Source organism: Cyanistes caeruleus, chromosome 6 (assembly GCF_971803275.1).
Source record: "Cyanistes caeruleus chromosome 6, bCyaCae1.hap1.1, whole genome shotgun sequence".
Classification (NCBI taxonomy): Eukaryota; Metazoa; Chordata; class Aves; order Passeriformes; family Paridae; genus Cyanistes; species Cyanistes caeruleus.
In genome coordinates this window covers 1,112,922-1,127,077 of record NC_141706.1, presented here as the reverse complement: position 1 = coordinate 1,127,077, position 14,156 = coordinate 1,112,922, and the positions used below count along the sequence as shown (strand labels likewise).

The following is a 14,156-nucleotide window of genomic DNA, read 5'->3' as shown; positions in this document are numbered from 1 at the left end:
TCCCATCCACTGCATTTGTTTTCTTTTCCAAATTAAACTATTAACTTATGATAACCTATACCACTTCTATCTCATCCTATGCTTGTTTTTAAAAAAATCCATGTGACTTTATGGACGTGTCACTGCTCACTCTTAATTTTTCTGGAGCAAGCTAAGCCATTGAGGGGACACCTCTCACTGCCTAGGCATCTCAAACAGCTTCTTGAAGCTTTGCCCAGGGCTTTTTTATTTCAACAGTATTTTTTTCTGCAAGTTACAGCAACAGCTCTCCTAAATTTCAGTTCAGTTTACAATTAGTTCACTGTAAGTTAGGAAAACAATTGGAAAAGCAGGGAAGTTTGTTTTCCCTCTTTGCATTCTCGAATAAAATTGAGATGTGCAATTATAGACTACAGAAGTGGCTCAGCAGTTTTGAGGCACTTGGTGCACAGAACCAATGGGCTCAGTGCCATAGCTGTAGATATTAGTTTGGTGTAACAGATCAGCTTTAAAAGCACAACATATTTCAATAAAAATTTTTGCCTTGTGTTCTGAAACATCAAACACAGACCACTAAAGCAGTTTTGAGACACCACTCTTGAATCTTTTAATTGAATTCAAACTACTACGAATGAATTGCACGAGACTAAAAGATCTATTCTTTCTACTAAGCAATGTGGATCACTGTTTTCTAGCAAAAGGAGAGTGTAAAAACGTAGTAAATGTGAGTAGAACATGAGTAAATGTCCGTAAGCAGTGCACGTGTGCTCAGAGAAACCCAACTGTGTTTAGCAAACAGCTCTGGTTAGCAAATTATATTGACCAATAAAACTCAGCCTTTGTTTAGGAAAGTAACTGGAAAGCAAAAATGCAAAACAAGATTACACTTAATTATTTAAATCAAAGTGCTCTGCTTGTTGATTTAAATTGTGATTAAAATCAGGGATTTAAATTAATCCGCTCTAGATTGCACAAACACCACCTTAATAAGAGGGAGCAGTAGCTTCATCACCCAAGTCATTCAGGAAGAGCACAAAGTGATGGGGTACAAAGGAGACTCACAAAGTGCATTCATGGACATCCCTCTGCTGCCCAAACCCTCCCATTTTTCCCCAGGAGAGAGAAAGCAAATGAGGAAGTGCGAGGAAGGGTGGGCAGGAATGTGCACACACAAAAACAGGCGCAGGTACTGTGAGGTAAAACATTGGTGATCATTTTTCATTGGAAGCAGGATTTCTCTGTCACACAGAATAAAGCAATCACACATTCCAAGCACCATTCTCCTTCCAGCACCGAGGTCCCTAGGACAGTCCCTGCTCCCAGCTGTCCATCAGCAGGAACAAGAAGCACACTCCCTGTTTGCCTGATGCTGGCACTCAGCACAGCAGCCAGTATAAATGTTACACTGAAAGGGATTTAGCTCTGCTCTCAGATACCCACACCCAACCCCTGCTCCAGCTTCTCCCAAACCCTGGACTCAGCATTTCTTCCTCGACAGCAGGGAGGTGAGCAGCACACACCAAACACCTGACACTCGAGGGACATCTCCTGCGACTTCCCTAAAGGTCCAGTGCATTGCCAAGGAGATCAAAACACCAATATCATGACAAAGGAGCATAAATTCAGGTACTTGACAATGTGACCTACAGCACATTTACTCCAAGGATGCTTTAATATCTTATATGAGAACATCCTCTCAAATAATATGCTTTAATTTTCAGCAGAGGTCCAATTACAGCTAAATGAAAGCATCCAGGCCTTTCTTCTTTCTGCTTCGCAGCTCGATTTTGAAGGACAAACTACTCTGGCTTTTCCTACTTCTAAGGAACTACTTTTCTTCTTTGATTTTACAAGAAAGTGTTTTACAATCCAGAGAGAATGAGTCATCAGAAAATCCTTGTCTCGTTGCCAAAAACCTGCCCCTCTTCATTATGAACATAAAGATAAAAGCTCTTACAGTACATTAGCTGGCATACGCCTACACAGACAGTACAAATAAATTAATTGTGCCTAGCCTCAAACATCCAGAGAGGTGTAGTAGGAGCTCAGTCCATCCTGTTTCATTAACAAATTAAACCATAATAGAGCATCAACAGTTCTCTTATGTACATAGGCTTGGCTGTTGTATAGAAAGGTTTTGCAGGCATCATGAATCCTCACAAATGTACATGGCAATTCTTCAGCTGCTTACATTAGCTTGCACAGACTACATAAACACCAACAAAAACTGTACATGCTGGGAAAAAGCTTATTATTATGGAGTAAGAAAAGGGGTATCGGTCTCTTCAGAAACTGCACCAGATTTTGGGACCCAAGACCGAGGTAGCAGTGTTTGGTTAGAAAGGGAATTTTGAGTATGACACCATTTTGCATCTTGCAAGTGTATCTGGACTGTGTCCACTCTGCTACATTCAGGTTTATCATTCAGAATTGGAAAATCTGCACCACCTGCAAACGTCAGGTTTATTTCATATAACAAATATAACATATACACAAAGGTGTTTTACACAACTCAGACAAGGAGAATACAGATCCAAAGGGAAGCCACTGGGTAAAGTACTGTACATGGACCAGGGGCCAGAGTTACTGGAGATAATCAACATTTACCATCAAACTCCTGCTACAGATGAACTGTTTTCCTTCTGGAATGCTCACAATCTTCAGCATGAGAAAGTTATACACAACCAACTTGAAAAACAAGTTTAACTCTACTTAGCCACAAGCTAAGATTACACCCTCAAACACACCTTTCTAAGATTTCTTATGAGAGGTTTGTTTGTGCAATACAGTTAAGGGCAATTTGTTAAAATTGCTCTGTGATTTTCTTTATCCTTTAACTGCATAATTTAAGCAACCTGCATTTTATAAGTTCAAAGAAATTTCTTTTGTAATTACATATCCCTGCTTTTACCTCCTGAAATAGAAAAGCTGTCGAGAGAGAATACAGAAAAAAGAACGGATGAGAGAAGCTGAGCTCAATCTAGCACAGAAAGCAACTTCTTAATTAATGAGAACAGAAAGTGAGTTAACATAAAGCACAATAATAAATATCTGCAGCGTGTTCTACCGCTGCTCTACCTCTTTGGCTCTGCCCCCAGGGCTGGGAAAAGCTGGAGAGAGGCACGGCACAGTGGTGCTGGTGGCCAAAGGCTGCCTGGGGTCCCTCTAGAGAGAGTTCCAGGCCTGTGCTTTGGAAGGCAGCGGTGAAGGTGCCACCAGGGTCCAGTAGGGCACGGCTCTGGCCAGCTCTCAGCCAGGGCTGCTTCCAGCACCATCCCTCCCTGAGCTCCACTGCAGCCAGAGACAGCGTCCCCTTCTCCTCCTGCCTGAGAAGCCCTGCTGCTGCTGTGTGACCTCAGGACTCCAGCGAGGTGGCACTGCCAAGCCCCAAGCTCCGTGTGCGGGGAGTTTTCCCGAGCTGTGCCCAGAGACACCGAGCTGGGCCTCGGGGCAGGCGGCGGCTCCCACCGCACACGCACTTCGGGTTTTTCCAGAGATCAGCTCCCACAGGCACCGAGGCCAGCACAGACACACTGGCCCAGACTCGTGACATCACCTGATTAATAAACCCAAGGAAGGTTTGGCAGCTCTGGCTACGGGCAGCCGGCCTGCGGGAGAGCGGCAGCCGCGCATCAGATAATGCAGCGCTGACTCCTGCCCTGGGCCCCGCTGTGGCCAATGGACAGCTCTGTCCCCAGCCCCTGGACTAACCAACTCTTCACTGGGCCTCTCTGAGCCCCAGGGAGACACCAAACCCTGCTGCCAGGGTGCTGAGGATGTCACTCACGCAATGGCAGTGCCACAACCAGAGGTGACAAGGACACTGCGACTCTGCCTGAGCAGAGCCCAGAGCCTGCCCCAGCGCCCTCCACCCCACCAGAGCACAGCCAGGCTCGTGGCCCTCAAAAATGAGGCCACTCTAAGTCCTCCTCTTTCCCCGTTGCTTTATGAACAATGCCTCATTACTGCAGAATGATAGGAGCTCTTAATTAGTGCTATGGGGTAAGGCCCTGCCCGAGGAGCTTCCCTCTGCTCCGTGAATAAGGGAAGCCAAGCCAGGTTCCCGTTATCCAGCTGCCAGCACGGGCTCAAAGGAAGCTCCATCCTCAGCCAAAGCCAACCACAGCCATCACACAGATACATAATGCCTGATGTATAACTGGTGATATCCTCTCTTTTGTGGGGTTAATACTTGCCCTCGGGGATAATTGTGCAGGACTTTAGATGAGAGATTCCCATAAAAGGCAGCAAGAGTCACCCAGCTCAAACCACACATAACTCAAGCTAGTTTACCCCCTTTGCATTATTTAAATGTCTCTCTTTAATGTGAATGCATCAATTTAAAGGCGCAGCGCTCCAGGCAGGCAGTTCTTCTCTGGCGACCAAATGTGTCTGCTGTTGAGAATGTGAATTTGCATCATGTCAGAAACGTGCCCGTTCCTGGCTCTCCTGGCTCTCAGGGAACAGGGCAGGATCCTGCTCTTCCCACTGCTCCCAGGGAAGGCCAGGCTGGGGTCAGGCAGGTGGGGCTGAGCCCCCTGAGCTGCTGCAGGCACGGGAATCCAGCGGCCGGGCGTGGATCTCGGTCCATGGCTGGTGGCGGCTCTCCAGACTCCAGGAGACACTCCCTGAGTGGGAGCAAGAGAAGCCCCTGCCCTCCCACTCTGCTTCCCTGCTCCTGCCTCACCTCATCCTTGCCAAAGCTTCTGCTGAACCCAAATTTACACCAGCGCACGCAGGTAACCGGAGACCTTTCCCAATCTCTTACGGCTCGGCCTTCCATTTTAAGATTACAATTCTCTTTTCCCCAGGTTTATATTTGTACAAAGACTACCACAAGGTTCAAGTTACAGCAATTAATGAACTTTAACTACATTAATAGGGAGAGAGCCTTTTTAAGAACAATTTTGGTTTTAATGTTAAAAAAAAAATGCAGTAATAAGAGTGAGGGAGAAATATTTTCATTTGATTGCCTGTTTCTTTCTCTGGCTACACGTACGAACTTGTTTCCTGGTCAAGGGGAATTTTTGCGGGTAGAAAAAAAATAATTCTGCCATCCACTCTGTCCTTGAGTGTCTTGTTTTTACAAGGCTGGAAGGTTTTTTCAGTCAGGTTACCTAGCAGTGAAAGTTACGTCTCATAATCCATAATTCTATTGCCCATTACACACCATCTGGTGACACAGCCAAAGATAATCTGATTCTTGTCTTTCAAAACCATCACATAGCTGTATCATATGGTGCATGCAATATGATAAATGACTTATTTAAATATGCTATTTCTGTGCAGTTTACAATTTCATGGTCGCTCTCAGCTAACACGAAAGCAGCTTTGAACAGGGTTTTTATTGATTCTTATTTCAAATATCTGAATCTTTAACTGAGTTTTTTCCCCTCTTTACAGCTGCACCTAAAATTGTACGATTAAACAGCTAGCATCTAACCAACCTTTCAGAAGCTTTGCTTGGAACTGAAAGTTTTGCATCTGTGATGGAAAAAAGAGCACGACAAAGCCGTTCCATGTCCCAAAAGCGGCAATGCCTTTTCACAGTGTCTTTACCAGGAAGAGCCTGATATGATTTAATTCCAGATTACTCACTCAGTCTGTTGCAGGAGTTCTCAAGTGTTTCCACAGATTCTGGGAGCCTACCCAGAAAAAGCTCCCTGCAAGGTAATTGTCCATCAATATATCTGCAGGTTTGCAGCAGGTTTGCTTTTGTCACTTTATTTTCAGTCTCCGAAATAGTTAAGTGAGCTGCCAGAAGTTGAATCCTCACAAAATAAATCAAGAAAAGAGAGTCAATCATGCTGGGCAGAAGAAAGCTCTTACACAACTAACCTGGAGAAGGGAAATAAGCCGTTTGCTCTTGCTCAATTCCTTTGCCAAACTATTTCAGTGGCCCTTACATTCTCCAAGGCCAAACCTTCAAACAACAACCTCATCCCCCTCTGATGCACACGACACACCCAAGACATTTTCAGGAGGGGTGGAAAGCAGTAAAAGAAGATTTCTGTGATTTGCAGTCAGGTTCTTCTGGGCAGATGACATATTTCTAGGAGGCTATAACGTACACACGCATCTGTACCTCAGATACAATCACATAATCACCATCCAGATCTAAATAGCTATTTTTCCATGCAGATTTTTATTACTTTCTCTTCCTGGAATAATTAACCGCTTTCACATATTTTTTTTAAATGAAGGAGAAGACTTAATTTTCACCTGACTCTTCAATTACAACCCTGAACAATTCCCATTTTCCTTGCAGACCGTGGGGCTGCTGTGCCTTTTGCACTGGTAGGTTTTGTTGACGGCAGAGCCTCTGGGCAGAGCACAAGCCTACAATAATCTCATTTAGCCATCCACCTGCATCCCTCCCCGGGATTTTCCAGAGTCTCAGGCTCCCTTTGGAGAGAGGAAGGCTCCTGGCAGAGCTGCTGGGATGCTCCGTGGGGAGGCAGGCAGCATTCCCGGAGCCTGGCGGGGAGGGGACGGCGCGGGAGCCCCAGGTGCGAGGTCACAGGTGTTTACACTTGGCTGCTCCTCTGCCTCGCACCTGCAGAGCCCCAAAAGCAGCAGCCCTCACCCACAGAGCTGGTCCCCTTTCCTCTGCCCTCCAAATCCCTCCCTCCCATCCCTGCTCCCCTGCCAGCTGCCCGTGCCTCTCAGGTATATTCTGCTACCAGGAGAAAGCATGGAAGTGTCTGGCACGCATTTTCCTCAATGAAGACATGCTAAGAGCTAGGCAATCGTATTTTTAACCCTGCCGCCTGCCAGAAAAGTGCACAAACCTCCAATAGCAAAGAAATGAGGTCATTTTGGTCATCTGCCAAAATCAGCACATTTCCTCTTTTGGTTCTGGATGCTGCACTTCCACACTCCACGGCGTGCGACAAGTCGTGAGCGGGAGGTGCAGCATCTCAGGGAAAAAAAAAATAAAATTGTAAACTGATGGGTGTTAGTTTATTTCTTTTTTTAAAAAAAGGGGGGTGGGGGGAAAGAAAAGAGGAGGAAAAAAAATAATCATGAAGTGTCCTGATGCCACATGACCTCCTCCTGAAGATCTATTTAATTGGAGTCTGGTATAACCTTCCTAAGAAGATGTCAGTACCTCATCCTGATGTTAGAGCAGTGTAAAGCCTCATCCTGTTAAGGAATTCAAAAGGCTTATGCAGGGATGCAGCTTTTGGTTAGAAGGCTGGACTGGAATTTAGCAGATCAGGATTAAACCCTGATTTTGCCACAAGTTCCTGTGGGGCTTTTAGCAAGACTCCTGAACTCCCTTGCCTGAGACCCTATCTTTGTCCTGGTGTTGGTCTTTTTTAAAAGCTAAGTTTTCCTGAGCTGGGAATATCTCTTTGCAGCAGAGCAGAGTCTGGAACAGTGGATTTTGGATGCTCATTTGGGCCTCTTAATGCTAATGTAGCACAAACCAAAATGACAGGAGTAGTAATAATAATAATAATAATAATTATCTCTTGGTCTTTATTTTCAAGTTAATGTCTGCCAAAAATGTTAGACAAGTTTCTCATTGTGGCAACTACTGTATTTATGGGCGTAATTTACAAGCAGCTCATCTGAATAATTTGAATTTTTTATTAAGATTATTTTCTCATTTTCCATTGAGAAGGCTTCTTAGATACTGACTCACTTTCAGCCTTGTAGGGAAAAGTGCCAAGCATTTGTTTTTCTTCTGTCTGCAGTAGTTATTTGACTCCTGCGTTAAACTCAGCAAAGCCAAAAGTGAATAGGAACAATCTTAATTTAATTATTAAATATATTTCAAGCTTCGCTGTGATTTTAAAAAGCACTTTCATGTGGGCTAGTGGAAATGGGCCAGGGAAGACTAAAAGAACTGTATGTAATCCTGTGTCCCCACCCCTCCTTTCTTCCAGCCTCTCTCTAAAGGAGGTTAGGTGAGCCCAAATCTAGCAGAGCCAGGGTGAGACAGTTTCACTTGAGCTTCGCTCGGCAAAAAGTTAGCGGGGCATGCTGCCAAGCCTGCCACTTTTGAGATAAATATGACTTTCTTTCAGGGCAGTTTTATGAGGGGCACAGCAAGAGGCTCATATACTCTGGCAATTCACTTGCAGATTTAGGCAGGCAGCAGCTGCCGCCGCTCCATTGTAAACAAGAGCTCGCTCTGAAGTTCCCTGAAGGAGTTTACAAAAGGGACAGTGTATTTATCTGACGGCTGTTACAGGGCTGGGCAGACACACAGATGGCCTTTGACTCTCACCTTCTGCATCACAGCCAGCCCAGCCCCGTGCCCCAGAAAGGGCCAGGCTCTGGCTTGTCTGCTCTTCTCCTGGTGATGCTCCCCTGGTGTGTGTGACAGCCAGAGCAGCTCGCTTGCCTTGGGAGGGTCAGGTGGGCACATGAACTACAGTGAAGAGAGGAAACACGTTAACCATGGAAACATTCTCCTAAGCTCTCACAGGAAAAGGATGTAGCTAACAATAAAAGAGAGCCACGCATTTCTCTGCCAAACTTCATCGTACTGCACTATGCACTTCCAAAACTTCCATTCACAGCACTTGAGTTCCAGCCGTGCTACATCCACGGGAGGCACATTCCAAAGCACCCTTCCTACCCTGCCCACAGCCAGGAGCTTCTGCAGTCAGCATCTGGCACATGGACCACCCCAGGATACTGCCACGGAGGGCAGCTGGAGTGTGACTCCCAGCAGAGCTGCTGCTCCAGTGGTGCCAGGAGCCATCCCCAGGGAACACCTCCAGGGCCAGGACACCACCAGGAACACAACCAGGGGCTGCTGGAAGCAAGCTCCCTTCCCCAGGTCCTCAGCCCTGCGCTGTGGCCTGGCCTCGTGCTGGGCACCAACACCCTTTGCTGTGCAATTGGAAGGATAATTACTGAAAGTTTGTCCTTCCTGCCCCAGAGTCCCCGGCACTTCCTCGGTTTGGCACAGCTGGAGCAGTGAAGCCAAGGAGCTGATCAAAGCGTGGTCTGGGCACGCCTGTGAACTGCCTCAGTGACCAGATCCCTCTCACTGAAAAGCTCCAGCTCTGACTGTCCTGGCCCAGTTTCATGGCTTTCTGTACCTTTCCAGGGAGTGACCAGAAGGAGTTTTCTGACGGCCCATGCCCAGCCCAAACACTGCTCCCCAAAACGCAGCGGGCAGCACGGAGCCAGTGCCCAGGTGTGTCTCCCCCAGCCCCAGCTGGGTTCCTGTCCCTGCTCCTGGGGACCAGCCTGCCAAGCACAGGCAGCACAGCTGGCTTTGCTGCACAGACCTGTGTGAGCAGCCCCTGCTTCCCTGGGCTCTGACCAGTGGAGTCAATTCCCAGCTCAACACCTGCACTCAGACCCACAAAAATGACAGAAAAGAGAAAAGCTGCTGGGACGGGGTGTTCTCAGAAGGGATCCAGGGCTCTGTAAGCTGCCACCTTCTCATGGATCTGGCATCACTGTGTATGATGAAGTCAGTCTATTAACTGTTCATCCTGAAACATTCTCTGGGATTTTATGTCCTAAATTATGTATACGAGTGTCTGGTGACTTAGTGCAGTGGGAAACCTAAATCACTGTTGTTACACCTCCAACTAAGGATTTTTAAACAATTATTTTAACTAAAAAGGGAAATAAAAAAAAAAAAAAAGAGAAGCTTTCAGGAAAAAAAATAAAAACTTCAAAAAAGCTGTGGTCATTCTTTGGGCAGCCTTAAATATGAATTTGATATATCTTCTGGTCCTGGGACACACCAGTGTCAGCATGTTGTTTCTGCAGGAGCTGAGACCTCTGAAGTCATTTCTGCACTTAAAAATGGCTCTTCACATACATTTTCATAATAAAGCACTTTATAACTGTTACCTAATTATGGCTTAGAGCATTAAGTAACAAGGTATTATTACTCCAATCTCACAGAAGAGAACAAATCATGGAATCCAAAATACTTATTCTGCTTTTGCGTAGGCTTTCTCATATTAATTAATTATGAGACTTAATTACACTCAATCTCACCACTCCAAACCAATTACGGAAAACTGGGTAAAGTAAAGAAGCAGGGAGATCTGTCGTGGAGACAATCACTTACACTGACAACACTTTCCACATAGGTATTTAAAACTTATACTGTTTATAATAATTAATTTCTATTATTAGTAGTTTTATTATACATATATAACAGATAATAATCTATTGAATATAATATAATAGATTGATATATTATATTGTTATTATTATATATAATATAATAATTAATTTGATAACCTATACTTTGCAAATATCAGCTTGCCCCCTCGAAGCAACAGGATGGATTTTTCTCTGATTTTTCCCAACTGTCCCTACACCAGTAATCTGAGCTATGATCACTTCTCTCAGCTTCCTCTCTCAACTCTGCCCCAGAAACCAAATGCTAACCTCTGCTCCCTGATTTGTGCAGTAATCCCATGATCACCTTCCTTCCCAGAAGCTGTAAAAAAAAAATCTCCAGGCATGTTAAAATCACCAGATTAGAAGAGCTCTAATCAGTGATTTTAAGGGTTGATCAAAATTGGTATATGAGATTGGATGGATGGATGGATGGATGGATGGATGGATGGATGGATAGATAGATAGATAGATAAACAGATAGATTATAGATAGATAAGATAGATAGATATAGATAGATTAGATAGATGGATTAGACAGCCAGACAGAGATACATAGATAGATGTTACAAACTATTTATAGCTTTCTATTTATTTTGAATCAACAGCAATTTTATTCACTGAAGTTTTTCCCACAAGGGGAATGGTAAATCCTCTAAAGCATCACTTTAAAAGTTTTTCTTACACTGAAGGATCTGTGAACACCCTCTGCTGAAACATTAATTCACTATTTCCCACAGCACTCAGCCACAGGGACTCAGAACACATTTCAATGCCTTCAACAGCAGCAGCAGCATTCCACAGGGAACCATTCTCCAATTTCCAAGTCATAGCTCTTACAAAGATGGACTAAACCAAGGCAAACTGGCCTTTTTATACTAGTACCAGCTGATCCTCCCATAAAACGTGCACATTTAAAATCAGAGGAGAAACAAGAGCAATTATCTTTTGCACTTTGTCTAAAGAGGGCTATAAGTTCAAGTAAGTCTACTTTATTAAAACCAGGGGGGGATATTGAACAGACAAGGCTCTCCCCTTCTTTGCCCAGTGATATTTCCACTAGGCCAGCCAAGGGCAGTGTAAAATGTTCAGAGATAACCTGGGCACTCAGAAGACTGAGATGTTCAAATCCTCACACCTGATGAGAAGCTTCTCCCTCTCCCAAGCAAACCACCACGTCTCCTGGTGCCCACCCACCCATCCAGGCACAGAGGATCTCCGTGGGGCCAGGATCTCCCTCTGGAAGCCTTCAGAGGCACACAGCACTCTCTCCTGAATACACTGGTAACTAGAAACTTTCATGGCTAAGGCTGGTTTACCATGCACCAAAAATTCTGCAATTATTTCAGTACACAGTCCTCTTAATTTGGCTCCCATCTTCCAAGCTCTGGAACAGACACTTCCCTCGAATATGCAAGATACAAATTGAATTGTTAAAACTAATATCAGCAGAAATTCCGTGCTAATGAGAATCACGTGCTTTTAATACTAACCCCTGAGCTTAATTATTATATTTAGTGTCCAGGGCAGCAACACTTCCTACTCAGCACCTGTCGTGGGTCCAGCAATTAATTGCATGCCACTGACCTTCACAGAACACCATGGCAATTTTATTACTGTACAACTCAATTGCAGTCGTACAACACTGCCCCAGAACTATGTCTTATTACAAAAAAATCATGTGCTTACAAAAGGGATAGTTGAGCCAACTGAACTATTTATAATTTGCTAGAATAAAAAAAAAAAAAACATTTCACGAGGTTTGCAACATACATACACCAAAAAAATAAATAAATAAAATTGCAGCCTTAATACAAGACAAATGTTACCGAGATTCACGTTATAGACAAAAGCAGGATGGAAAATATTCCCTGAAGCCATAGTGGCAGGGTTATGCAGAATGCTATTTAAAAGCCATTCACCAAGGTCTTCTTCCTGTTAGCCAGAACTCTATGGTAGAAATTCAATTGAAGAAAGTAAATTAATCGCAATTGTGGCTCTACAACGGAGGGATTGGACGTGTAAGAGGAATCAGGGGAAGGAAAGGACCACACCTGACTCACTGCTAGGCCCAGGTTTGCCACCTTGGACTTACCTCTCTGCCAGTTTGCTGCTTTGAGGGGGCTGCATCCTGCTTGTGTCACACTGCTGTGGCTCAACCCCAGCTGACAAACCCAAAACACAGCCCCACAGCACACACCATAAAGAAAATTAACTCCATCCCAGCCGAGAGCAGCACACCTGCCTTGCCCTCTTCTAGGAAAATGCTGCAACTCAGCACATTTCTCCTCAGTTCAAGAGTCTCCCTGCTCCTTTCCAAACCAAAGGGCTCACAAAACAAACAATTGCTGCGTGACTACTCGAATTTCAAGCTGGCATGCTAATGGCAGCCAGGGCAAGAAGACTTTCTCCTGGTTTCGAGGGCTGTGTCCAGGATGAAACAACTCGTCACGCCCAGAATTCCCATGCTGGCTTCCAAGTTCCCAGGCTCGAGTGACCCAGCAGGACACAGCCACGAAGCTCCAGTCACACATCTGCACCTGCTGCTGACCCAGCAGGACACAGCCACGAAGCTCCAGTCACACATCTGCACCTGCTGCAGCCTCAGGGAGGGAAAGGGACGCTGCAGGAGGTGTCCCAGGCTCTGGTGAAGGCTGCTGTTTGCAGAGCTGGCACCGTCCGTGGGCACTTCCAAGGCGTTATCCGAATTTCCTGCTGGACTGATGGACAGGCAGCAGGCTGGCAGCACAGCCACGTGCTGCATGGTGAGGCAAACACCCATCTCCTAAAGCCCAGACACAAAGAGGAACCAAGAGATAACCATGGAGCAAACTGCTCTCTGCCAAGAGCTGGTGCAGCATTTTAATGGAAGTGTGATATCTTCCTGAATCTGCATCTCCCAAACACCTTGTTTGACTTTGCACAATGAAAAATGCTTCCTGCCATGAGGAATTCCTCACATCCCAGGCAATGCATCGAATTTCACCAAAATGCAGTTACAGCTGTGTTTACCACGTCAGTCCAGCTTCACATCTTTTTTAGGTTAAAGATTTCTAATCTCTACTGCCACTGACAGTAAGATTACCCAGCAAGCAAAGCTCACCAACAAAGCTTTGCTTTGAAGCATCACCCACATGTGCAATGGATGGTATCTGCGAGGCAATTCAGGAGATTCTGTTGTGAGGGTTTTTGGTTTTTTCCCCTAAGAAGTTCATTAAATTTTTTCAGTTGATATAATAGATTCTTCCATCTCTTCAATACAGCAGAGGAAATGAAGTGAAACTAGCTTCAGTGTAATGGAAAAGTGTTCTGATAATTTAATTCACTTTGCTCCCTAATCACAAATGCTCAGAGAACACAAGCCAGGGAAGGAAAGTGTAAAGTGATGCTGCAACGTATCACCCCCAATTAAAAATCTCCTTTCCTGAAGGAGCCTGGCTTGCAAACCAGAATGGAGCACACATGGTATTGACATTACTGAAAGGCTGTGGGCAAGGCTATGATTTAGAGGCCACAGCCTTGCTCTGTTTGAAACCAAATCCAAAATTCCCGTGGATTTTGTTGGCATCTTGGCTTAGATATTCTTGAGGCCCGATCACAGAGGATATTAACACACAGAGAGGAGCCTGCAATGGCTTGCTATGCAGCCTGGTGCAAAAAAGAAGTTACAAAGTGAAGGCAAAGATGACAGACAAGGCTCCCCTCTCTCCCAACCAGGAAAGCTTCTATTGCCACCTCTTCAACACTTTCACTGCTGCCAAAGTCCCCTCTGCCCTCCTGGCCCCTCCAGCTGTCCCAAGTGTCTCCTCCACACAGCTGAGCAGGCAGAGCCTGATCTTTCTGTCATTTTGGTTCCAGTAATCCAGAAAATCGTTTTACTCACTGTGGATATTTTTAAGTAAGGTAAAGGAGATGTTACAGAGAGAAGAATAAAAATCTCCAAGATCAGAATAGATCAGAACCTGACAATACTTAACGTGTCATTTTGACCATGAATACGTACAGAAACACACACACAAAATTAAAGTATTTTATACTTAAAAAAATAAAACATGTTCAGCAGGAAGA

General features: G+C 44.9%; 1 protein-coding gene and 1 long non-coding RNA gene across 8 annotated transcripts in view; one reads left to right on the top strand and one right to left on the bottom strand.

The window, feature by feature from the left end:
• TEAD1 (TEA domain transcription factor 1) overlaps nucleotides 1-14,156 on the bottom strand; it is a 149,596-nt gene that overhangs the window by 122,301 nt on the left and 13,139 nt on the right. The gene's annotated exons all lie outside the window — the stretch shown is intronic.
• Nucleotides 3,204-6,931, top strand: LOC147652359 (uncharacterized). Its single transcript, XR_015287642.1, has 2 exons — nucleotides 3,204-4,718; nucleotides 5,383-6,931. It is a non-coding gene; the product is annotated as an uncharacterized LOC147652359 (long non-coding RNA).